Genomic DNA, 20,167 nt, shown 5'->3' with positions numbered 1-20,167 from the left:
TCAAGAAACTACTCATTAAACAGTTTCATATCATTTTTTAAGTATTTTACATGCCTAGTTCTTAGATCTTGATTTAATTTCTTTTATTTTTTTATTTATTTATGATAGAGAGAGAGAGAGAGAGAGGCAGAGACACAGGCAGAGAGAGAAGCAGGCTCCATGCACCGGGAGCCCGACGTGGGATTCGATCCCGGGTCTCCAGGATCGCGCCCTGGGCCAAAGGCAGGCGCTAAACTGCTGCGCCACCCAGGGATCCCTAGATCTTGGTTTCTAATAAAAATCATCAATATTAAGAACCAAGGTTCCTTGGAGAAATGGCTGATACTATGAAATACTGAAGATGATCCTGAAGCTTCTTGTAGTGCCAAAAAATAAGAAAAGTGCTAAAAAAAATCGATCAATCAAAAAACAAAAAAGCCCTACATTGATATGAGTATGACAAAGGGACAGAAGAGTAAATGGAAAGAGCTTTCAATTGTCAAAACTGGAGTGATTTGAGCAATACCATATGGTATAGGATTATAACATATAGTATAAAATAAATATCCATGCGTCCATATTATATGAATAAATGATTGATTAAATTAATAATGGGGGAGAAGAGAGAAATCTCCAATGCAGAAGAATTCCAAATAAGAATATAGTATGGAAAGAGGGGGTCAAAAAGTAACTTTACATTGGGGAAACACTACTTAAGCCAGGGAATAAAGGTCAATAGCAGCAATAATAAATCATGTTGATAGTATGTATCCTGATGATGTGATGAAAATGGTACTTTGCCTCTGTGATCTTCTTCCCACAAATCCACATCCCTAGTCTAACCATGGGAAAAATATCAGACAAATTCCAACAGAAGGACATCCTATATCTCCCAAATTCCTCAAAAATGCCACTGTCATAAATAAAAAATCAAATCTGAGAAATAGCACAGCCAAGAAGAACCAAGTTTCCTTGACATAGCAATTAAGTGTAATATAGTATCCTGGTAGAATCTTGGAAAGAAAAGGACATTATGTAAAAACTAAGGAAATTTGAATACACTATATACTTTAGTCAATAATAATGTATCAATACTAGTTTATTAATTGTAATAAACATACCATACTTACATAAGATGTTAATGATAGGGAGAATTGTTTGCAGGGAACATTTGGGAACTCTGTACTATCTGCTTACTTTTCGAATAAATGTAAACTGCTCTAAAAATTAAAATCTATAAAAAATACTATTTATAACGGCATCAGAAATAGAAATAATTAGGGTTAAATTTGACAAAACGTGTGAAAGACCTATACACTGATAACTACAATATACTATTTATTAACATTTCATAATTTTGAAATTAAAAAAATCTTTAAAAATAAGAAATGGAGAGATACACTGAGAAAAACAAAACAATGTTTCATGTTTATTTCAGGCAGTTTTCAAGTAATCAAATTTTATCTAAGACATAAGAATTGTTTTTCAAGTATCAAAAAGAATTGTTTTTCAAGTATCGAAATGAAAGGGTGGGAGGTAAAGAGAATATTGATCTACATATAATTACTTTGTGGATTTATTCAATAAAAGTGATTTTTAAAGCCTCTCTAAAAAGAGAGGCTTTAAAAGTCTCTAAAAAGTTATTAAAAATAGAAACAACAGATTGTGATTATTTTATTTTCCCAAGATACTGGTATTAATACTTTTTTGGGACCTACCAAAAAAAGTAATGCCAATGGAGTGTTTGTCAAAAATATTTACTGGTAATATTTTAATGCTATGACTGCCAGAGGTGGCATGTGCAATGTAATAGTTGAGGCAAACAATAGACTATCAGAAAAGCTTGACAGGAAAAGATGAAAAATGAAATATCCATTCAGACTTTGAAAAGCTCTGATATCTTTTTGGAACCTAAGAGGTCAGACAAACGTGTGAAACTTTGCACTTGGTCAGGAAAGACCTGAGTTTTCACCTCTGGCTAATCTTGAGGTTCCTCATAAGCAGAGAGTGAAGGCTAAGGCAGAGTAGTAAACTTTGCAGCTTAGTGTTGAACTGTGTGCCAATAAACACTGTCTCCTTAGGAAAGACTGTAAATACATTGGTTCCAGGCATTGAAGAGCATCTCTGTGCAATCACTAGTTGACCACTAGGCTAACAAAGCAGAGAGGTCAGCATGGACATGCAACAAAGTATAGCATTTTATACTTTGATTTTATAGCATTCATTCAGGAACCTCACTAAACAACTAAAATAAGTAGCAGCATCCAAAGCTGGGGACAGATCCAGTTTTCAGAGTTGCCACACTATGCTATTTAAAATGTCCAGTTTTGGGGGCTCTTGGGTGGCTCAGTCAGTTAACATGTTCAAAAAATGTTCAAAAAGCCTAAGGATATGTCTAAAAAACTAAAGGAAAGTATAAGAATGATGTCTCACCACGTAGTAAATAAAAAAAGATGGAAATTATAAGAAGGAACAAAATAGAAAGTCTAGAGCTGAAGGTACAATAACAGAAATTAAAATTTTACTAGTGGTTCAGTGTTAGATAGGAGCTGGCAGAAAAAGAATCCATGAACTTGGAGATAAGTCACTTGAGATTATCCAGTCTAAGAAACAGAAAGGAAAAAATAAACAGAAAGAAAATTAAACAGAGCCTAAGAAACCTGCGAGACATCATCAAGCATAGTGACGTGTGCATAGTGGGAGTTCCAGAAAAAGAGGAATATAAAACTGTTCAGAAAGAATATTTAAAGAAAGAATGACCAAATTTGCTTAAAAACATAAATACAAGAAAATCAATGAACTACAATTAAGAGAAACTCAAATAAGGCTGGTCAGAGTATAATGAATTATTTCAATTGATTATTCAAAGTTATACACGAAATAGCCCCTTTCCTAGATATAATTGCACAGAGTCTTGAAATTATAAATGAATCACATGGTAACCACAAACCCAAACAAAACCTATAATAGAGAAAGGAAGTCAAACATAATACTAGAGAAACTCATCACAAAGAAAGAGAGCAAGAGAAAAAGGAACAGAGTAGAAATTAAAAGAAAAACAACCAGAAGATAATGAACAAAATGGCAATGAGTACATAACTATCAATAATGACTTTAAAGTTAAATGGCCTAAATGCTCCAATCAAGACATAGATTGCCTGAATGGATTTAAAAAACAAGACCGGGGATGCCTGGATGGCTCAGCGGTTGGGCGTCTGCCTTAGGCTCAGGGCGTGATCCCAGGATCCAGGATTGAGTCCCACATCAGGCTCCTTGTGGGAAGCCTGCTTCTCCCTCTGCCTGTGTCTCTGCCTCTCTCCCTGTGTCTCTCATGAATAAATAAATAAAATCTTAAAAAAAAACAAGACCCATCTAAATGCTGCTTATAAGAGCTCTCACCTCTAGCCATCCAAGATGCTAAAAGAAAGAAGGATAAAGGGAAGAAGGTGGCCCCAACCCTGCTGTTGTAAAGAAGCAGGAGGCCAAGAAGGTGGTCAATCCCGTTTGTAAAAAGACCCAAGAATTTTGGCATTGGACAAGCCATCCAACCCAAACGGGAACTCACCCACCTTGTCAAATAGCCCCACTACATCCAGCTGCAAAATAAAAGGGCTATTTTCTATAAATGTCTAAAAGTGCTTCCCAAAATTAGCCAGTTCACCCGGGCCTTGGACTGCCAAACAGCTACTCAACTGCTTAAGCTGGCCTAAAAATACAGACCAGAGACAAAGCAAGAGAAGATGCAGATTGATGGTCTGGGCTGAGAAGAAGGGAATGTCCCCACTAAGAGGCCAACTCTCCTTCAAGCTGGGGTTAATACTGTCATCACCTTAGTAGATGAGAAGGCTCAGCTGGTAATGATTGCACATGATGTGGATCCATTGAGCTGGTTGCCCTGCGTTGTAGGATGGGGGTTCCTTACTCATTATCAAGGAGAAGGCAAGGCTTGATCCACAGGAAGACCTTCACCATTATGCCTTCACACAGCTTGACTTGGAAGACAAAGGAGCTCTGGCTAAACTGGTGGAATCTATCAAGACCATTTACAATGACAGATATGAAGAGATCTGCTGTCACTTAGGAAGCAACACTCTGGATTCAAATCAGTGGATCACATTGCCAAGTCGGAAAAGGTAAAGGCTAAAGAACTGGCCACCATACTGAACTAAGTATATGCTGTTAAATTTTCTGTATATAAAAGTAATAAAAAATTCTCTTTCAGCCAATGTCAGATGCATACATACATATGTACATACATACTGCCTACAAGAGACTCTCCTCAGACCTAATGATACATGCAGACTGAAAGTGAAAGGATGAAAAAAAAAAACATTACCATGCAATGGAAGCAAAGAAATATCCAGGGTAGCAATACTTATATCAGACAAAATAGATTTCAAAGCAAAGACTGTAACAATAGACAAACAAGGACATTACATAATGATATAGGAATCAATCTAATAAGAAGAGATAGCAATTGGAAATATCTACATTGGGTGCACCCAACATCTTTGTTTAGATGTATTTAGAACCTAAATACACAAAGCAAGTATTAACAAAAATAAAAAGAGAAATTGATGGTAATACAATAATTGTAGGATTTTAATACCCCACTTACATCAATAGATAGATCATTCAGGCAGTAAATCAATAAGAAAACAATGTCTGAATGACATATTTGACTGGATGGGTATAAGAGACCAGATGGACATATATACAACATTCCATCCAAAATCAACAGAATCAGCACATTCTTTTTAAGTGCACATGAACATTTTCTAGAATAAGTTACATGTTAGGCCACAAAACAAGTCTCAATAAATTTAAGGGGACTTCAGTCATACCATGCATCTTTTCCAACACAGCTATATGAAACTAGAAATCACAAGAAAAAAAAAGGAGAAAACACAAACAAACATGTAGAGGCCAAACAACATTATACCAAGTAACCAATAGGTCAATGAAGAAAAAAAAAATTAAGAAATAAAAAAATACATGGAGACAAATGAAAATGAAACCACAATGTCCAAAATCTTTGGGATGCAGTGAAAGTAGTTCTAAGAGGGAAATATACAGTGATACAGGTCTATCTCAATAAACAAGAAAAAGCTCAAAGAAGAAATCTAATATTACACTAAAAAGAAAAAGAGAATGAAAAACAAAGCCCAGGGTGATGAGAAGGAAGGAAGTAAAGATCAGAGCAGAAATAAATGACATAGAGGTGAAGACGGAAGGAGATGGAGATGGAGATGGAGAAGGAGAAGGAAAAAAGAAAGAAAAGGAAAGGAAAGAAAGAAAGAAAGAAAGAAAGAAAGAAAGAAAGAAAGAAAGAAAGAAAGAAAGAAAGAAGGAAGGAAGAAAGAAAAAAGAAAAGAAAGAAGGAAGGAAGGAAAGAAAGAAAGAAAGAAAGAAAGAAAGAAAGAAAGAAAGAAAGAAAGAAACCAAGAACTATTCCTTAGAAAAAATAAACAAAATTGATAAACCCTTAGCCTTAACTGGACTCATGAAATAAAAAGGAAGGATCCAAATAACCAGAAATGAGCAAGGAAAAGTCACAACTGACACTACAGGAATACAAAGGATTATGAGATTGCTATGAAAAATTATACACCAAGAAATTGGACAGCCTAGAAGAAATGGATAGATTCCTGGAAACACAAAATCTTCCAAAACTGAATCAGGAATAAATAGAATATCAAAACAGACCAATTACCAGGAACAAAACTGAGTCAATAATCAATTATTGGCATGCCTAGCTGGCTCAGTCAGAAAAGTAGGCTTCTCCACAATCTCAGAGTTGTGAGTTTAAGCCCCATGTTGGGTGTAGAGATTACTTAAATAAATAAATCTAAAAGCAATCAATTAACTACCAATAAAATAAAATCCAGGACCAGATGGATTCACAGGCAAATTCTACCAAACATGTCAATGAGAGTTAATACTTATTCTCTTCAAACTATTCCGAAAAATAGAAGAAGGAAATCATCCAAATATATTCTACAAGGCCAGCAATCCTTCATACCAAAACCAGATGAAGACACTACACAAAAAAGAAAACTATAGACCAATATCCCTGATGGACAGAGATGCAAAAGTCCTTAACAAAATATTAGCAAACTGCATTCAACAACACATTTAAAGAATCATTCGCCATGATCAACTGGGAATTATACCAGGGATGTAAGAACAGTTCAATATTCACAAATAAGTCAACATGATACAGCACAACAACAAAACAAAGGATAAAAATCAAATTATTAAAAAAAATCAAATTATTATCTCAATAGATGCAGAAAAGACATGATAAAATTCAGGGTTAATTCATTATAAAAATTCTCAACAGAGTGAATTTAGAAGGAATATACCTCAACAAAATAAAGGCCATATATGAAAAATCCACGGTTAACATCATACTTAAAGGTGAAAAACACAGCTTTCCCTCTGAGATCAGGAACAAGACAAACATATCTATTCTCACCACTTTTATTCATCATAGTATTGGCAGTCTTAGCCACAGCAATCAGACAAGAAAGAGTCATATATATTGGTGAGGAAAAAGTTGTAATGTTACTATTTGCAGATGAGATGATACTATACATTTAAAAAACTAATCACAAAATTTTTTTTAAAAAATTAAAAAGAATAATCACTCCACCAAAAAAAAAGAAGTAACAAATGAATTCAGTAAAGCTCCAGGATACAAAATTAATACCCAGAAATTAGTAGTGTTCCCAAACACTAATTTGAAGTAATGGGGAAATTAAGAAAACAATGCTATTTACAATTGCACCAAAAGAATAAAATACCTAGGAATAAACTTAACCAAGGGGGTGAAAGACCTATACTCTGAAAACTATAAAATATTGATAAAAAAATTAAAGATGACACAAACAAATGGAAAGATATTCCACGTTCATGGATTGGAAGAATTGTTAAAATGCCCACACTACCCAGAGCAATCTACAGTTTCAACGCAATCCTTATTGAAATATCAACAGCATTTTTCACAGAACTAGAACAAATAATACTAAAATTTGCATGGGATCACAAAAGACCCTGAATAGTCAAAGCAATCATGAGAAAGAAGAACAAAGCTGGAGGTATCACAATTCCATATTTCAAGATATACTACAAAGCTATAATATTCAAAATAGTACAGTATTAATACAAGAAAATAGATACATAGATCAATAGAACTGAACAGATCCCAGAAATAAACCCATATTTAATGGTCAATTAATCTATGAAAAAGGAGGGATCCCTGGGTGGCGCAGCGGTTTGGCGCCTGCCTTTGGCCCAAGGGCGCGATCCTGGAGACCCGGGATCGAATCCCACATCGGGCTCCCGGTGCATGGAGCCTGCTTCTCCTTCTGCCTGTGTCTCTGCCTCTCTCTCTCTCTCTGTGACTATCATAAATAAATAAAAATTTAAAAAAATTTTAAAAAATCTATGAAAAAGGAGGCAAGACTATACAATGGGGAAAAGGCAGTCTCTTCAATAAATTGTGCAGGGAAAACTGGACAGCTACAAACAAAAAAATAAAACTGGATGACTTTCTCACACCAAAATACACAGAATACCCCCCCCAAAAAAAAACCCTCAAAATAAATTAAAGACCTAACTGTGAGACCTGAAATCATAAAATTCCTAGAAAACAGTTTAGGCAGTAATTTCTTTGACATCAGCTGTAGAGACAGTTTTCTAGACATATGTCCTAAGGCAAGGGAAACAAAAGCAAAATTAAACTATTGGAACTACCTCAAAATAAAAAATTTTTGTACACTGAAGAAAACTATCAACAAAACAAGAAAGCAACCTAGTGAACTGGGAGAATGCATTTGCAAATGGCATATTCAAAAAGAGGTTAATATCCTAAATATATAAAGACTAAGCAACAAAAGTCAAATAATCCAATTAAAGTTAGGCAGAGGACCTGAATAGCCATTTTCCCAGAGAAGACACACAGATGGCCAACAGACATATGAAAAGATGCTCAACATCACTCATCATCAGGAAAATGCAAATTAAAACCACAAGAGGAATAAATACCTGCATGACTCAGTCAGTAAAGCATCTGCCTTTGGCTCAGGGCATGATCAAACCCTGCACTGGGCTCCCTCTCCTCCCTGCTCATGTTCTCTCACTCTCTCTCTCTCTCTCCCTCTCTCTCTCTCTCTCTCACTATCATTGTGGACAAAGATTGTCTCTCTCTCTCAAATAAATAAAATCTTTTTTAAAAACCCACAATGAGTGACCAGCTCCGGCCTCGGCTCCCCCTCCCAGAGCCCCCTCCCCGGAATGGAGCCCACTTGAGCCCAGCCACCCGGCCAGAACATCAGCCCCGGGGGGCAAACCAGCCCAGCCTACCTTCCACCAGCCCAGCCCTGCCAGACCCCCCCAAAGCATGAATCTCTTCTGATTCCTGGGAGACCTCTCCCACCTCCTAGCCATCATCTTGCTACTGCTTAAAATCTGGAAGTCCCGCTCTTGTGCCGGGATTTCAGGGAAGAGCCAGGTCCTGTTTGCTGTGGTGTTCACTGCCCGGTACCTGGACCTCCTCACCAACTACATCTCACTGTACAACACGTACATGAAGGTGGTCTACATTGCCTGTTCCTTCACCACAGTCTGGATGATTTACAGCAAGTTCAAAGCCACTTATGATGGGAACCATGACACATTCCGAGTGGAGTTCCTCGTTGTTCCCACGGCCATCCTGGCATTCCTGGTCAACCATGACTTTACCCTCTAGAGATCCTCTGGACCTTCTCCATCTACCTGGAGTCGGTAGCCATCCTGCCACAGCTGTTCACGGTGAGCAAGACGGGGAAGGCAGAGACCATCACCAGCCACTACCTGTTTGCTCTGGGCGTCTACCGCACGCTTTATCTCTGCAACTGGATCTGGCGCTACCACTTCGAGGGCTTCTTCGACCTCATTGCCATCGTAGCAGGCCTAGTCCAGACTGTCCTCTACTGCGATTTCTTCTACCTCTACATCACCAAAGTCCTGAAGGGGAAGAAGCTGAGTTTGCCGGCGTAGCCCTGGGCTCGGCCATCCCTCTCCTCAGCAGCCCGAGAGACGCAGAGGAAGACAGCGAAAGACAAGAGCCTTCCCTTCCTGTCCAGGGGTGACTTTTTAAAGACCCAACCTCTCCGCACTCCCCAGCCCCCCTCCTGCCAGGCTTCAGGGGGGTGGTGGAGGACCCAAGTCTTGGGGAGCTCAGGACCTGGGGTGTTTGTAGTTTTTTGCCTTTTAGAAAAGAAAAATCTTTCCACTGTTTAGTTTTCAATTCTGATGACTCCGTTCTCTTCTACTCTCTGGCCCCCAATTTTTATAAACTGTTTTTGAGTGTCCCATGGGGCAGGGTCACATATCTTTGCCCTCCTCCAAGCGGCTCACCCAGATCCTACCCTCCAGCCTCCCAGCCTCGCCAGTTGCCAAACACTAAATCTGCAGACACTCACCTGTCTGACCTCCCACCATAGCCATGAACACAGCCTCCCCCACCAAACCCCCCTCAAAGTTCAGGAATGGGGAGACTGCAGACGGAGAGCTCTGTAGTTACTGCGGGAGCTGAATCCAGGGCTCCAGAGCTGGCCCCGCCACTGTGGTTGTTCTTCCAGGGGCCTCACGGGGTAAACAACCCCCACTGAGCATCATGGTGGCCCTCACAGGATAAACAGGATAAACATTACTCACTGAGCCCTGCACCAGGCAGGGGGCTGAGCAGCTCCCACAAGTGCTAACACCTGAAAATGAGCACAACAGGCCCCTCCGCCAGAAGACCAGCTAGACAGACAAGTTCCAGGGGAAGTCAAGGGACTTTTATATATATATATATTTATTAATTAATTCAGAGAGAGCAAAAGAGAGGCAGAGACACAGGCAGAGAAAGAAGCAGGCTCCATGCAGGGAGCCTGAAGCGGGACTCAAACCCGGGTCTCCAGAATCACACCCCCGGGCTGAAGGTGGCGCTAACCGCTGCGCCACCCGGGCTGCCCGGAATCAAGGGACTTAAAGTATACAGAATCAGAAGATACTCCCCGGTGTTTTGTTTGTTTGTTTGTTTGCTTTTTGCTTTTTGTTTGCTTCCCCCACCCTTTTCCCCGCTTTCTTTCCTTTTCTTTATCTTTTTCTTCTTTTTTCTTCCTTTTCTCTTTTTTCTTTTTCTCTTTTCTTTCCTTCTTTCTCTCCTCTCTTTTTCTCCTTTTCCCAATACAACTTGTTTTTGGCCACTCTGCACTGAGCAAAATGACTAGAAGGAAAACCTCACCTCAAAAGAAAGAATCAGAAACAGTCCTCTCTCCCACAGAATTACAAAATTTGGATTACAATTCAATGTCAGAAAGCCAATTCAGAAGCACTATTTTTTTTTTTCAGAAGCACTATTATAAAGCTACTGGTGGCTCTACAAAAAAGCATAAAGGACTCAAGAGACTTCATGACTGCAGAATTTAGATCTAATCAGGCAGAAATTTAAAATCAATTAAATGAGATGCAATCTAAACTAGAAGTCCTAACGAGGAGGGTTAACGAGGTGGAAGAACCAGGGAGTGACATAGAAGACAAGTTGATGGCAAAGAGGGAAACTGAGGAAAAAAGAGACAAACAAAAGACCATGAGATTAGAATAAGGGAAATAAATGACAGCCTGAGGAAGAAAAACCTACATTTAATTGGGGTTCCCAAGGGCGCCAAAAGGGACAGAGGGCCAGAATATGTATTTGAACAAATCATAGCTGAAAATTTTCCTAATCTGGGAAGGGAAACAGGCATTCAGATCCAGGAAATAGAGAGATCCCCCCTAAAATTAATAAAAAACGTTGAACACCTCAACATTTAATAGTTAAACTTGCAAATTCCAAAGATAAAGAGAAGATCCTTAAAGCAGCAAGAGACAAGAAATCCCTGACTTTTATGGGGGGAGTATTAGGGTAACAGCAGACCTCTCCACAGAGACCTGGCAGGCCAGAAAGGGCTGGCAGGATATATCCAGGGTCCTAAATGAGAAAAACATGCAACCAAGAATACTTTATCCAGCAAGGCTCTCATTCAAAATGGAAGGAGAGATGAAGACCTTCCAAGACAGGCAGGAACTGAAAGAATATGTGACGTCCAAACCAGCTCTGCAAGAAATTTTAAGGGGGACTCTTAAAATTCCCCTTTAAGAAGAAGTCCAGTGGAACAATCCACAAAAACAAGGACTGAATAGTTATCATGATGACACTAAGCTCATATCTTTCAATAGTAACTCTGAACGTGAATGGGCTTAATGACCCCATCAAAAGGCACAGGGTGTCAGACTGGATAAAAAAGCAGGACCCACCTATTTGCTGTCTACAAGAGATTCATCTTAGACAGAAGGACACCTACAGCCTAAAAATAAAAGGTTGGAAAACCATTTACCATTCAAATGGTCCTCAAAAGAAAGCAGGGGAGGCCATATCAGATAAACAAAAATTTACCCCGAAGACTGTAGTGAGAGATGAAGAGGGACACTATATCATACTTAAAGGATCTATCCAACAAGAGGACTTACCAATCTTCAATATATATGCCCCAAATGTGGGAGCTGCCAAATATATCAATCAATTAATAACCAAAGTTAAGACATACTTAGATAATAATACACTTATACTTGGTGACTTCAATCTAGCACTTTCTACACTCGATAGGTATTCTAAGCACAACATCTCCAAAGAAACGAGAGCTTTAAATGATACACTGGACCAGATGGATTTCACAGATATCTACAGAACTTTACATCCAAACTCAACTGAATACACATTCTTCTCAAGTGCACATGGAACTTTCTCCAGAATAGACCACATACTGGGTCACAAATCAGGTCTGAACTGATACCAAAAGATTGGTATCATCCCCTGCGTATTCTCATACCATAATGCCTTGAAATTAGAACTAAATCACAACAAGAAGTTTGGAAGGATTTCAAACACGTGGCGGTTAAGGAACATCCTGCTAAAAGATGAAAGGGTCAACCAGGAAATTAAGGAAGAATTAAAAAGATTCATGGAAACTAATGAGAATGAAGATACAACCATTCAAAATCTTTGGGATGCAGCAAAAGCAGTTCTGAGGGGGAAATACATCGGAATACAAGCATCCCTCCGAAAACTGGAAAGAACTCAAATACAAAAGCTAACCTTACACCTAAAGGAGCTAGAGAAAAAACAGCAAATAGATCCTACACCCAGCAGAAGAAGAGAGTTAATAAAGATTCGAGCAGAACTCAATGAAATCGAGACCAGAAGAACTGTGGAACAGATCAACAAAACCAGGAGTTGGTTCTTTGAAAGAATTAATAAGATAGATAAACCATTAGCCAGCCTTATTAAAAAGAAGAGAGAGAAGACTCAAATTAATAAAATCATGAATGAGAAAGGAGAGATCACTACCAACACCAAGGAAATACAAACGAATCTAAAAACATATTATGAGCAGCTATACGCCAATAAATTAGGCAATCTAGAAGAAATGGACACATTTCTGGAAAGCCACAAACTACCAAAACTAGAACTGGAAGAAATAGAAAACCTGAACAAGCCAATAACCAGGGAGGAAATTGAAGCAGTCATCAAAAACCTCCTAAGACACAAAAGTCCAGGGCCAGATGGCTTCCCAGGGGAATTCTATCAAACGTTTAAAGAAGAAACCATACCTATTCTACTAAAGCTGTTTGGAAAGATAGAAAGAGATGGAGTACTTCCAAATTTGTTCTATGAGGCCAGCGTCACCTTAATTCCCAAACCAGACAAAGACCTCACCAAAAAGGAGAATTACAGACCAATATCCCTGATGAACATGGATGCAAAAATTCTCAACAAGATACTAGCCAGTAGGATCTAACAGTACATTAAGAAAATTATTCACCATGACCAAGTAGGATTTCATCCCAGGAAACAAGGCTGGTTCAACACTCGTAAAACAATCAATGTGATTCATCATATCAGCAAGAGAAAAACCAAGAACCATATGATCCTCTCATTAGATGCAGAGAAAGCATTTGACAAAATACAGCATCCATTCCTGATCAAAACTCGTCAGAGTGTAGGGATAGAGGGAACATTCCTCAACATCCTAAAAGCCATCTATGAAAAGCCCACAGCAAATATCATTCTCAATGGGGAAGCACTGGGAGCCTTTCCCCTAAGATCAGGAACAAGACAGGGAGGTCCACTCTCACCACTGCTATTCAACATAGTACTGGAAGTCCTAGCCTCAGCAATCAGACAACAAAAAGACATTAAAGGCATTCGAATTGGCAAAGAAGTCAAACTCTCCCTCTTTGCCGATGGCATGATACTCGACATAGAAAACCCAAAAGACTCCACCCCAAGATTGCTAGAACTCATACAGCAATTTGGCAGTGTGGCAGGATACAAAATCAATGCCCAGAAGTCAGTGGCATTTCTATACACTAACTATGAGACTGAAGAAAGAGAAAATAAGGAGTCAATCCCATTCACAATTGCACCCAAAAGCATAAGATACCTAGGAATAAACCTAACCAAAGAGGTCAAGGATCTATACCCTAAAAACTATAGAACACTTCTGAAAGAAATTGAGGAAGACACAAAGAGATGGAAAAATATTCCCTGCTCATGGATTGGAAGAATTAATACTGTGAAATGTCAATGTTACCAGGGCAATTTACACGTTTATGCAATACCTATCAAAATACCATGGACTTTCTTCAGAGAGTTACAACAAATTATTTTAAGATTTGTGTGGAATCAGAAAAGACCCCGAATAGCCAGGGGAATTTTAAAAAAGAAAACCATAGCTGGGGGCATCACAATGCCAGATTTCAGGTTGTACTACAAAGCTGTGGTCATCAAGACAGTGTGGTACTGGCACAAAAACAGACACATAGATCAGTGGAACAGAATAGAGAATCCAGAAATGGACCCTGAACTTTATGGGCAACTAATATTCGATAAAGGAGGAAAGACTATCCATTGGAAGAAAGACAGTCTCTTCAATAAATGGTGCTGGGAAAATTGGACATCCACATGCAGAAGAATGAAACTAGACCACTCTCTTGCACCATACACAAAGATAAACTCAAAATGGATGAAAGATCTAAATGTGAGACAAGATTCCATCAAAATCCTAGAGAAGAACACAGGCAACACCCTTTTTGAACTCGGCCACTGTAACTTCTTGCAAGATACATCCACGAATGCAAAATAAACAAAAGCAAAAATGAACTATTGGGACTTCCTCAAGATAAGAAGCTTTTGCACAGCAAAGGATACAGTCAACAAAACGAAAAGACAACCTACAGAATGGGAGAAGATATTTGCAAATGATGTATCAGATAAAGGGCTAGTTTCCAAGATCCATAAAGAACTTATTAAACTCAACAGCAAACAAACAATTCAATCATGAAATGGGCAAAAGACATGAACAGAAATCTCACAGAGGAAGACATAGACATGACCAACACGCACACAAGAAAATGCTCCGCATCACTTGCCATCAGGGAAATACAAATCAAAACCACAATGAGATACCACCTCACACTAGTGAGAATGGGGAAAATTAACAAGGCAGGAAACCACAAATGGAGAGGATGCGGAGAAAAGGGAAGCCTCTTACACTGTTGGTGGGAATGTGAACTGGTGCAGCCACTCTGGAAAACTATTTGGAGGTTCCTCAAAGAGTTAAAAATAGACCTGCCCTACGACCCAGCAATTGCACTGTTGGGGATTTACCCCAAAGATACAGATGCAGTGAAACACTGGGACACCTGCACCCCGATGTTTCTAGCAGCAATGTCCACAATAGCCAAACTGTGGAAGGAGCCTCGGTGTCCAACGAAAGATGAATGGATAAAGAAGATGTGGTTTATGTATACAATGGAATATTACTCAGCCATTAGAAATGACAAATAGTCACCATTTGCTTCAACGTGGATGGAACTGGAGGGTATTATGCTGAGTGAAATGAGTTAATCGGAGAAGGACAAACATATGTTCTCATTCATTTGGGGAATATAAATAATAGTGAAAGAGAGTAGAAGGGAAGGGAGAAGAAATGGGTAGGAAATATCAAAAAGGGAGACAGAACATAAAGACTCTTAACTCTGGGAAATGAACTAGGGGTAGTAGAAGGGGAGAAGGGTGGGGGTGGGGGTGAATGGGTGACAGGCACTGAGGGGGGCACTTGATGGGATGAGCACTGGGTGTTATTCTGTATGTTGGCAAATTGAACACCAATAAAAAATAAATTTATTATTAAAAAAAACCATCCAGTAATTTTGTTACTGGTTATATATCCAAAGAAAACAAAAACACTAATTTGAGAAGATAAATGCCTCCCTATGTTTATTGCAAAATTGTTTACAATAGACAAGATATAAAAGCAATCCAAATGTTCATCAATAAATGAATGAACAGGGATGCCTGGGTGGCTCAGCAGTTGAACATCTGCTTTTGAGTCAGGTCACAATCCCAGAGTTCCAGGATTGAGTCCCACATCGGGCTCCTTGTATGGAGCCTGCTTCTCACTCTGCCTATGTCTCTGCCTCTCTCTGTGTGTCTCTCATGAATAAATAAATAAAATATTAAAAAAATAAATGAACAAGGAAATTGTGGTATGTTATGTAAAATGGAATATTACTCAGCCATCATAAGAATAAAATTTTGCCATTTGCAACAAATAGGTAGATGAAGAGGGTATAATGCTTAGTGAAATAAGTCAGAGAAAGACAATACTATGATTTCCCTCACACGTGGAATTTAAGAAACAAAGCAAGAGACAAAAAAACAGACTCTTAAATACAATAACGAGCTGGTGGTTGCCAGAAAAGAGGTGGGTGGGGTGATGAGTGAAATAGGTAAAAGGGATTAAGAGTACAGTTATTGTGATGAGCATTGTAATGTATAGAATCGCTGAATCACTGTATTGTACATCTGAAACTAATATACACTGTATGTTATTTATACTTCAGTTAAAAATTATAGAAGAGAACACAGGCAGTAATTTTGCTGACTTCAGTCACAGAAACATTTTTCTAGATATTTCTCCTAAGGCAAGGGAAACAACAGCAAAAATAAAAAATTGGGACTACATCAAAATAAAAAGCTTTAATACAGTGAAAGAAACCATCAGCAAAACAAAAAGGCAACCTATTGAATGGAAGAATATATTTGCAAATGATATATTTGATAAGGGGTTAATATCCAAAATATATAAAGAATTTATACAACTCAATACTAAGAAACTCCCAAACAATCCAATTTGAAAAATAGGTAGACGATCTGATAGACATTTTTCCAAAGACATATAGATAGCCAAAAGACACATCAGTAGCCTTCAGGGAAATGCAAATCAAAACCACAATGAGATAACACCTCACACTGTCAGAATGGCTAAAATAAAAACAAGAAATAACAAATGTTGGCAAAGATGTGGAGAAAAAGGAACCCTTGTGCACTGTTGGTGGGAATGTAAATTGGTACAGCCACTGTGGAGACAATATGGAGATCCCTCAAAAAATTAAGTAGAGAAATACCCTATGATCCAATAATTTCTCTACTGGGTATTTCCTCAAAGAAAATGAAAACACTAATTTGAAAAGACATATACACCCCTATGTTTATTGCAGAATTATTTCCAATAGCCAAGATATAGAAACAACTTAAGTGTCCATCAGTACATGAATGGATAAAAAAGATTGCTATACATGTACAATGGAATATTACACATCCATAAAAAATGAGAGCTTGCCATTTAGGACAGCATGGATAGACATAGAGAGTATTATGCTAAGCAAAATAAATCAGACTGAGAAGACAAATACCATATAATTTCAGTCATATTTGGAATATAAAAAGCACAAAACAAATGACTAAACAAACAAACAGTAGAATTAGTCTTATGAATACAGAGAACAAACTAATGGTTGCCAGAGAGAAGGTGGTTGGGCAAAGTGGATGAAGTGAAGAGGAGTGGGAAATGGAAGTTCCCAGTTATGGAATGAATGAGTCACAGGAATAAAGAGCACATCATAGGGAGTATGCACAGTGACATTTTAATAGTATTGTGTAAGAGGTGGTAGCTGTACTTGTGGTGAGCACAGCAGAATGTATAGAGAAGTTGAATCACTGTGTTGTACATTGTCAACTATATTCAAAGTTAAAAAATTTTTAAATAAAATTGTCCAAAACTGAAAAAAAAAGAATCTTGAAAATAGTGAGAGAAGCAAATCATGTACACATGATCCTCACTAATATCAATGGCTGACTTCTCATCAGGGGCCATAGAAACCAGAAGGCAGTGGGATGACATATTCTTAGGAGTAAGATTTTTTTTAAGATTTTTTATTTATTCATTTATGATAGAGAGAGTGTGAGAGAGAGGCAGAGACACAGGCAGAGGAATAAGCAGGCTCCATGCCGGGAGCCCGACGCGGGACTCGATCCCGGGACTCCAGGATCGCGCCCTGGGCCAAAGGCTGGCGCCAAACCGCTGAGCCACCCAGGGATCCCCAGGAGTAAGATTTTTAAAAATTGTCCATTGCCAAACAGTTTTCCAATGTAGTTATTTAATTTTACATTCTCTCACCATCGGTTTATTAGAGTTGTCATTTCTTCATGATCTTGCCATCCTGGCATATAGTCAGTCCTTTTCGTTTTGCCAGCCATTTCACTGCACATATAATGGTATATCCTGTTGTGATTTTAATTTGTATTTTCTTAATGATTAATGATGTTAAGCATCTTTTTATGTGCTTGTTTGATCCATAGATCTCCTTTCGTGAAATGTCTTCACATATTTTGTTTAATTTGTCATTAGTTTTCTTATTATTTAGTTTTGAGTGTTCTTTATGTATACTGTATACAAGTCAGCTATCAGATGTGTGATTTGTAATATATTCTTCCCATCTCTTTTTTTTAATTGAGATATAACTCACATATAACATTATATTAGTTTCAGGTATACAATATAATGATTCAATATTTCTATATATTGCAAAATGATCACCCTCAATAAGTCTATTATCTGTCACCATACATAGTTACATCCCCAATAGTTACAACAAGATGAAGTCAACCAAAGACTTCCTGCCATTTCCCCCAACTTCAATCAGTAACATCCCACCACACAGCCAACCACTGAGCCCCAAATACTCCCCAAATTCACCTTGAAGTCTGGCTGCAATCTTGTTCACAAATCCCTCTGACTCCAGACATCATGGGCTGATCTGAGCTCATCCACATCATCACACCCTTCCTTTCTTGTGCCTTTTGTTCATCATACACTTCTATTCCATTTTCTCTGAAACTTTGTGTGTTGGTTCTTTCTATGCTCACTTCCCCTTTCCACTTCCCTCCATTCTTTTACTTCTGTACTGTTGTTGCTGGTATCACAGCTTCCATGAGATTTGATCTTCAAAAGTCACCAAGGATTTCCCATCAGCAAAACCCAATTTTTAAATTCTTTTAAATTCAGTTCCTATGTTCATCCTCAGACAAAACCTTTGTTGTCAGTTTAGTAATCTCTTTCCAGACTCCTTAAAATGCACTTAAAAACATGTGCACATAAAAATGCACAGTACATTTTATGGCTTTTCTTAAAAACCTCACTGAGTTTAAGCTGTTTCTACTGCTTTGTAATTTGCTTTTTCACTTAGAAAAGTATATCCTAGAGATTTCTCCATGTCACACATTCAGCTTATCTTTTTTATTCACTGCATAGTATTCCATGGTATGTATTATAGTGTAGTTTGACAATATTATTCCATATTACTCTTCTACTGATGGACATTTAGATTGTTTAATTTTTTCTAATATTTTAAACAATAATGCAATAAACATAATTAGTTATGTCATCTTATGTACGGGGGAAAATGTTGCTGTATTGAATAATTGAATAATTACTAAGTTAAAAGCTATAGAAATTTTTAACGGATAGATATAGTCAAATTCCCCTTCAAAATGCTGTGACAATTTACATTTCTCCCAAGAGCATAAAAGAGTACACATTTCCTTGCATGCATTTTAATACTAAACATGATGAATACTTTTATTGTTGCCAAACTGTTCAAATCTTTTGTGTGTTTTTCCATTGAGTTATCTTTTTTCAATAATTTTATAAGTATGTGCACATTCTATATTTTTATATACTATCAGTAATATATATGTTGTAAATATTTTCTTCTGATCTCTTACTTCTTTCACTTGTTTACTTGTCTTTCACTTGGTTGTTCAGAAGTTTTTAGTTTACATATAATTAAATGTGCCAGTCTTTTCCTTTATAGTTTCTGGGTTCTGTGATTTGCTTAAAGCCTTTCCAGCCCCAACACCATAAAAAAAATATTTTTGTAATACTTTCATAGTTGAGTTTGGTGTTAGCTCATTTTTAAGGTGTTAGCTTATTAATCTATCTTTTTCTTAAAAGATTATTTATTTATTTATTCATAAGAGACACAGAGAGAAAGAGGCAGAGATAGGCAGAGGAAGAAGCAGACTCCCTGTGGGGAGCCTGATGTGGGACTCGATCCCAGGACCCCAGGATCACCCCTGAGCCAGAGGCAGATGCTCAACCACTGAGCCACCTAGGTGCACCTTATTAATCTATCTTAAATTTGTTATTATGGGTATGATATGAAGTATAAATGTAGCTTATTTTTAAAATCCAAATGGAGAACTATGGAAGAATATGCTGGATGCTCAAACCATTTCTTCTTCTTCCTGGGCATACATTTTTTTTTAAAGATTTTATTTTTTACTCATGAGAGACAGAGGCAGAGGGAGAAGCAGGCTCCATGCAGGGAGCCCCACGTGGGACTCGATCTCAGGACCCCGGGATCAGGCCCCAGGCCGAAGGCAGACACTCAACCGCTGAGCCACCCAGGCATCCCCTTCCTGAACATACATTAATCTACCTTTCTTTTTTCTTTCTTTCTTTCTTTCTTTCTTTCTTTCTTTCTTTCTTTCTTTCTTTCTTTCTTTCTTTCTTTCTTTTTTTCTTTTCTTTTCTTTTCTTTTCTTTTCTTTTCTTTTCTTTTCTTTTCTTTTCTTTTCTTTTCTTTTCTTTTTTGTAATCTACCTTTCTAAGCCTTTGCAGTTAAGTGTGGCCATGTGACTCAGCTCTAGGGAACAAATGTGGACAGAGATTGTGGACTCCATTTAGGCCTGGCCTATGCAAACTTCCCA

At 37.9% G+C, this 20,167-nt stretch overlaps 1 pseudogene; it reads left to right on the top strand.

The window, feature by feature from the left end:
* Positions 1-8,383: 8,383 nt before the first annotated feature.
* LOC140637939 (ER lumen protein-retaining receptor 1 pseudogene) lies at positions 8,384-9,530 on the top strand (annotated as a pseudogene).
* The last annotated feature ends 10,637 nt before the right edge of the window (positions 9,531-20,167 follow it).

The sequence above is a fragment of the Canis lupus genome, chromosome 1 (genome assembly GCF_048164855.1).
Source record: "Canis lupus baileyi chromosome 1, mCanLup2.hap1, whole genome shotgun sequence".
NCBI lineage: Eukaryota > Metazoa > Chordata > Mammalia > Carnivora > Canidae > Canis > Canis lupus.
The sequence above is the reverse complement of the archived record's forward strand: the minus strand, read 5'-3'. Positions and strand labels throughout refer to the sequence as shown.